The sequence below is a fragment of the Amborella trichopoda genome, chromosome 13 (genome assembly GCF_054954075.1).
Source record: "Amborella trichopoda isolate Santa Cruz 75 chromosome 13, AtrichopodaSantaCruz75HAP2 v2.0, whole genome shotgun sequence".
NCBI lineage: Eukaryota > Viridiplantae > Streptophyta > Magnoliopsida > Amborellales > Amborellaceae > Amborella > Amborella trichopoda.
Genome location: NC_142348.1, coordinates 30,197,781 through 30,205,821, shown reverse-complemented (window position 1 = coordinate 30,205,821; position 8,041 = coordinate 30,197,781).

Genomic DNA, 8,041 nt, shown 5'->3' with positions numbered 1-8,041 from the left:
CAATGGCCCATGATGCTTTATTGTTCTTGTAAATCAGTCCCTACATATTGCTGTCAATCCAGTTTTTCATGGACGAACAAAATGTATTGAACTTGACATGAAATTCAATTGGGTTTAATTCGTAATGCTCTTGTCCTAACTGGTTTTTAATGAGCCAATATATTCACAAAAGCTATTGGAAAAGATTAATTTCAGTTTCTCATGGGCAAGTTAGGCGTTCTCAATGTTTACACTCGAACTTGTGGGGGAGTGTTACCAAAATTTTTGAATTGAAATTTAAATCTCAAATAACAAGTTTGTATTGGTGTACATTTTCTAATTTAGATAAGCATGGTATATTTTCTGTTTTTGTTAAATAGATCCCTATAATCAAAGGATTGCTACCTCTTGTATCTTTTACAAATACCTTGGGTAATAAATATAAAAATTCTAGGGTTTGATAGGGGGGGAGAAAACACCTCAGAATTATTTAACAATTTTTTTTTTCAAAGTTCATGGAATAATATATTAAACAACCTTACCTTATACCCCTCAACAAAATGGTGTAGTTGAGAGGCGTAATATGCATTTAATAGATATGGTTAGCTATATGATGGGTCATGCTAGCTTGGCTTTGAATTTTTAGGTTGAGGCCATCAGTATAATTATGTTCATTTTGAATGGAGTTCTAATTAAGGCTGTAGAATTTAGGGAAAATATCTCCCTATCCCCTATTTTTGGCTTCTATTTATCAAGAGACACAAGAGTTTAAACTATTTCTTGCGGCATAAAGTCTCTATATTTTCTATCTTCCTATCCTTTAGACCTCTTTGACCATACATTATTGATCTAAACATTTTGTAAAATGATTCCACCTCTATCTCTCTCAAAACTTTGTATCTCTCCTCTCTCTCTCTCTCTAAAAACTCTGTCTCTCACCTCTCTTTCTCTCTATTATTTGCGCAAGCGGAGCAAGTAATCTTCTTCAATACAAAACTAACCAGCACCACACCTTACTTCAATTCACTCCATTCTCTCTCTCCTTACCCACTATTTTTTTTTTCTCTCTCTGCAACATCCATTAGCCCACTTTGAGATGGATGGCGCCTGAAATTTTAAAAAGGAGGGAACATGTACGGCGTCTCTTGGTTGTACAATCGTTTCTCTCTCTCTCTATCTATACAACATCCATAAGCCTTGGTTGTACAGTCGTTTCTCTCTCTCTATCTCTACAATATCCATAAGCCCATTTTGAGGTGGATGGCTCCTGACAATTTTAAAAGGAGGTAACAGGTAACGGCCTCTCATATATTGTCTCTTGGTTATAAAGTCATTTTTCTCTGCAACGTCCATAAGCTCACTTTGAGGTGGATGATGTCTGAAATTTTTAAAAGGAGGGAACAAGTCACTGATATATAAGCTAATTTCTTTCTGATCTATCAGAGGCAGTGATCTGCTCCCTCATTTTTAAAACTTCAGGCGCCATCCACATCAAAATGGGCTTATGGATGTTGCAGAGAAAGGGGGAGAAAAAAAAGTAAGGAACTTTTGGATGTTGCATAGAAAGGGAGAGAAATAAAAAAAGAAGGGAACAGGTCATAGCCTCTGAAATCTCTCTCTGATATATCAGAGGCCGTGACCTATTCCCTCCTAATTTATCTCTGATCTATCAGTGACCTGCTCCCTCTTTTTAAAAATTTCAGGCGTCATCCATGTCAAAGTGGGCTTATGGATGTTGCAGAGAAAGGAAAAGAAAAAAAAAGTAGTGGAGTGGACTTATGGATGTTGTAGATTTCAAGCTCCATCCACCTCAAAGTGGGCTTATGGATATTGCAGAGAAAGGGAGAGAAAAAAAAAATAGTGAAGTGGGCTTATGGATATTGTAGAGAAAGAGAGAGAAAAAAAATGCTCCCTCACCATCCACCTCAAAGTGGGCTTATGGATGTTGTAGACAAAGAGAGAGAAAAAAAAGTAGTGGAGTGGGCTTATGGATGTTGCAGAGAAAGAGAGAGAGAAAAAAATAGTGGGTCAGTGATGCAGGGAGAGAATAAAATCAGAAAAATTAACAATAAAAAGAAAGAAAGTTGAGAGAATATATCCTCTTTCAAGGTCAGTAAGGGAATCCACCCCAAAATAATCTCTTCACGAGACCAAATCTCTTCACGAGACCAAATTTTATTAACTCACTCACTCTGATTTACAAATAAGAGAAACCTCCATTTAAATAGACTAAAAAAGAAGAAGAAGATAAGCAAAAAGAAAAACTCCTACAGGCACTCTCATATTTTATCTATCCCCTTATTTTCTCTCATCCCTATTTTTCCTGTCTTTAACTTTACGTCCTAAATTTGCTTCCTACGTGTTATCCAAACCTTCCCATCGAAAGCTTCCCATGTTTTTATCCAAAACCAACCTATTATTAAAATGATAGAACTCCCCTTAGATTTAACCTTATTCTATTTACATTCCAAACTAACTAACCCAATAGATACAAGATAACCCTAATAATCTAAACTCACATAATTCTTAAAAATCCCAAAATATAACCCTTAATTAAAGCACGTAAAAAAATCCAAATTAGGTCATTTCATGACTGCATCAATCTCCTCTGGTTGGAGAAAACTCGTCATCGAGTTTTAAAAAAGGCTAAGATGAGATCTACATCAAATCCGCATATTTCTTTTGCCTTCTTCTACTTGATCTTTAAAAATATGAAGAATAGATCAAAATATGAAGAAAGATGGATTAATGCAAATATCTTGAACTCAACCATCTTTTCATCATTTATGGGCTTGTGATTGACATTGTCTTCAAAATTGTGATTGACATTGTCTTCAAAATCCAATACTTTCTCTGAGATAGGATTTTCCACAAAATGGTGATTGACATTGTCCTCAAAATCCTCCAAATCCAACGTTTTATTTGAGATAAGATTTTCCACATGATTTTCGACATGGATAGGAAACTTGATCTCAAGAATATCGTTTTTTATATGAACAATGATATCATGAATATCGTTTATAATATGAATGAGATGAAAGTCACCTCCTTCACCTTCATTGGCTTGATCTCCAACGTTACTCTTCAAATTCCATTCACACTGGAGATGAGCGACCTTCTGCGTGAGCTCTTTTACTATATCAACTAAGGGTATGAGTTTTCTACTTTCTCTACTAGGGCTTGAACTTCCTGAGTTAACAACCATAACTTTAATATTTCGAGGGATGCCTCCAATGAAGCCATCGGAACTCGCTCTGAAATATTATATCTAAACAAGCCATTTGGTCCAATATGTACACTATGCTTTGTGTAAAACCCAGTGTTCGTAAAACCGGCCAATCTAACCGCTAACCGGCCGGTTAGATCAGAACCGGCCAGTGACCAGTTCTGGTTTTCGTTGGTGGTCACCTTATATTTTAAACTTTAAATAAAATAATGCTTCACATTTATATCCATTTCATTTGAATAGTGCATTGGTAAGCTTTAATGATGGTTTTTTTATGGTTCGAATCCCACTGCTAGCACGAATTGGTAAAAAAATAATATGTCATTTATTATTTGATCACCATTAACTACTTAATTGATAAAAGTAAGGGTTTATATTATGAGTAATGATCTTATGAGACCCTCCCACACCCATATGTGTAGGATCCCAAATGATCACCATTAAATTTGACACATATCAACTTAAATCATATGTCATTTATTATTTGATCAATTACCATTAAATTTGACATAGATCTAGATCTCTAGAAAAGTTATCACGTGGGTGTAGGACTTGACTTTTCTAGAGATGTGTTAAATTTAATGGTGATCATTTGGGATCCTATACACATGGGTGGGAGGGTCTCATATCATTACTCATATTATATATAACATAATTTTTTCTTAATTTCTTTTAAGAAAAAAGATATTATTTTCCTTTAGAAAAAAGATAAAGAAAAATCTGTTTGTTTTTTTTTAAAAGATCATTTTCTTTAAAAAAAAAGAGTAGATCAAGTTGATTTTTTTAATACTACTTTAATATTTTTTATATTATGGTAAAGATTTAAAAATATTTTGGCCATTGATACTCACTTTTATATTTTCCTATCTTTTCAAAAAATTTTAAAAATACCCCTAGGCACAAATCGACTCGTTAAAATCTATATTTCCATTAATTTTCAACTTCATTTGAGTGTGTTTTGTTTTAATCACATTCTTTATATGTTTTTCATGTTTTAGAAGATTTTTTTATATCTTTTTTATTTTTTTAACATTTTTTTAATCATTCAGGACTTGCTTGATTAGAGCTGTTGAATCAGCCGGTGTAACGATTAGGCCGGTTAAATCGCTTCCAGGCCCATGTCCGGTTAATCGTTCCTATTCGATTTTGCAAACACCGGTAAAACTTGACTTTTGTATTGCTATTGGATGTATCAATAGACCTCAAAATAACTCAAGTATGACTCATTGGCACGCAATTTAAATGTATTTACATATATCCAAGGAACCAAACATTATAATTCATGTTATCAGCCTGATAACCTGAAAATTCAAGGATTCTCTGTTATAGACTTCACAAGAGATCATGATGATAGAAAATCCACTTTTTGAAATATTTTCCTCTTTGGAGAAGGTTTTATTTCTTGATTTAGTAAGAAATAGGGATGTGTTGTGTGGTGCGCAAAGGAAGCATAATACATCGCTTGTAATATATCTTTTAGTTTTGAGTTGGAAATAATCAACAAGTCGGTCTAGATTTTTTATGATAATCAAGCTGCAATTTCATTAATTAAAAATTGAGCAATTAGCTCTAAGGGAAGGCACATAGGAGTTTATTATCACCATATCTATGACAAAGTGAAAAGAAAGAGATCACAATAAGTTATTTACCTTCCAGTGATATGATAACAGAGCCCTTAATTATGAGATTGACTGCTGAAATGTTCTTCAAACATTGCTACAAAGGATCAAATCTTGTAAATAGATAAAACTTTATAGTGGGCCTCGTAACAATAGGTAAAAACCTTATACGAGCAAAACCTTGTGGTCAACGAAAGTTAATGCATTTGATCTTCTTTTTGGTTAAGTGGGAGGTGTTGGAACTATTACTACCATTTACTTCATGGTCCCTCTCATCATCTTATTATTTTTCTTCTTCTTTTTCTTTCTTTTTATTTATTTATTTATTTTTTTAATATATTTAATAACATTATCTACTTTCTATAATGGTCATATTTCCCTTAGTTTCTTTGACCACCATTTTGGTATATCACATTCTCTTTCCTTTTAAGCACATATAATTACGGTCAAACAAGAGGAGAAGAAAGGTTTAACTATTGATTAGGGCAAGCAAATATCTTGACCGTTAGATGCAAAACTCTCAAACAAGAGGAGAAGAAAGGTTTAACTATTGATTAGGGCAAGCAAATATCTTGACTGTTAGATGCAAAACCTGTCAATACGATAAACCAAAGTCTCAAGTCATTTCTTGACCATTTCATCGTTATCCATATGCCTAACAACTATTTTTCTCTCTCCATTTCTGCTTTCTCTCTCTCTCTCAATTTTTAAAAATTATTATTATTATTATTTTACTAAGTTCTTTGAATTAGATACCATCATCGGGGTTTCTTGATGGCAGCTTGGCCCTGATCAAGTGTTGTGCTTTGTGTGCTTGTTTATCTTTTGGGTAACAAATAATTAAAATGACTCATCTGCTCATGGGCAAATGTAAGCAATGGATGCAATTATAAGAGTGGCACTTCATTCTTTTCTGCCAAGGCCTAACGCTATCGATGCCCTCTTGTGAAGCTCACCGCTCACTATTTAATTCAGGAAAATGGTTTGATAGTAAAGCCTCACTTTGTAACTTATCAAAAATGGTAATTCAAGCATTAGAAAAGCAATATATCCATCATTTTAGCTTTAATATTATAGTTGTGAAAAGAAAAAGATTTCAAGCTCTAAAAATATTGTTATTGTAACAAATTATCTAGACTGTTTATATTGCCCTAAAAATAAGTTTTTCATATATCTACAAGTTTTTTACCTTTTTTTGATTTCATTATCGGTGTTAGAAATTGATTTTAGAGCCATCATGAAAATTTCCGTTGCCAAAAGTACTTTTTGGACGATGATTTGAGGTGAGATTTTATTTTGTTTTCATAAAGCTTGGGCTTTATAAAAATCTCATCTGTTAATTTAATAGTTGTGCTTTAACGGAAGTAGAACAGCCTCAAATAGTCCCCAAGAAAAACATTCCTGTGAGACCCTCTTTAATTAAAATAATAATAATAAGCTAAATCCAACTCATTTTCTCACGTTCATCAAATTATTTGCACTTTTCTTTACAAAATGTCAACGTGTATTAGTAGCGTTTGGAGTTCACAAGGCCTACATGGTGACAAGTTTAATAGACACTCGGGGACACCACTTCCTTGAATACTTGGGATATTATAATGTGAAACCATTTATCGTTACAAGGAGTTTATAATCACTCCTAATCATTAGATGTCAAATTGGATGGCATGAGATATATTACAAAATTTAAGAATTATTTTATTATTATTATTATTTTGAACTTTGATTACTATTTCCTTTTAACCACATCTATCGTGATGTCGAGATGATCAATTTAAAGTATTTGAGCATCAAAACTTCCTCCTCTAATGAAATTTTTGAGGTAGGCCCTAATTTGATTGTTTAGAGCCCAGGCTCTATATAAACTTTTCCCTTAATAAATAAACCTCTATTAATAAATGTGACAGACTTTAAAGGCCTTTAAGAGTCAAGAAAACCTAGGGTTGAGAATTTTTTGGATTGGGTTCGTATCTGAAACTATATAGAATACAGATCCAAATTGGTCAATTTGTATATTATATATAAGAAATGACACTATGAGACCCTCCCACACCTATGTGAGTAGGACCCTAAAGGATCACCATTAAATTTTAATACAGATCTCTAGAAAAGTTATGACATGGGTGTGAGACTTGGGTGAATGGGTTTTCTAGAGATGTGTGTCAAAATTTAATAGTGATCGTTTAGGGTCCTACTCACATGGGTACGGGAGGTTCTCATAGTATCATTACTATATATATATATATGAGAATGGATGCTGTCAGCCTATGCGTTGATCGCTACATTATCAGCCAATGGCACAGATAGAATCTAGGCCGATCTGATAGTCACGACCTTATTTCATATTTGAATTTTCATTTTTCTTCTAAAAATCTAAATCACTTGAAAATTTAGACATAGATTCTACTCATCAAGGCGCACCTAATAAAAATATTAAAAATAATAATTCAAAAAATTTAAATTAACCAAAATACCCCCAAAATGTTTCGGGGGTATTTTGGTTAATTTATATTTTTCAAATTATTTTTTTAAATATTTTTATTAGATTTTAGTATTTTTTAAGAATAGTCACTCAAAATTTCAACTGAATTGGATTTGTAGAAAAAAAATGAAAATTTAAATACGAAATGAGGTCGTGACCATTGGATTTGATCCAGATTCAATATGGGTTATTGACTGACTCTGTAGCTATTAGCCAGTAGGCTGACATGATCTTTTCCCTATATATATATATATATATATATATATATATATATATATATATATATCTATAGCAATTTCATGTCATCATGTCATTGTAATATAATGAAACGACACTTCTAGAAAACCATGTTTATGGCATTTATGTGATCCCAAAAATTACACACACCCTCTTTTCATCCCAGTAATCAATCCCAAAAAATAAAATTCAATTTCCACCCTATATCTGGCCAAAATAACTCCCCTACAACAATAAATGTAGACCATCTATTTGGTAAATTTCAAGATATAGACCTTTACGAACTCAAAATTATTATTATTTCATTAATATTGTTCATCTAATGATACTAAAGCCATATAAAACTTTTGGAAACAAGAAAATAATTCTAAGGCCTAGATCTAAGTATCTCACCAAAATAGACAGTTTATATTAGTTGGGCTAAAAAAGTTCTTCTTGAGATGTATTTTCAAAGTGTGCTTTTTTGTTATTATTCAATAGAATGAAAATAGTTTTATA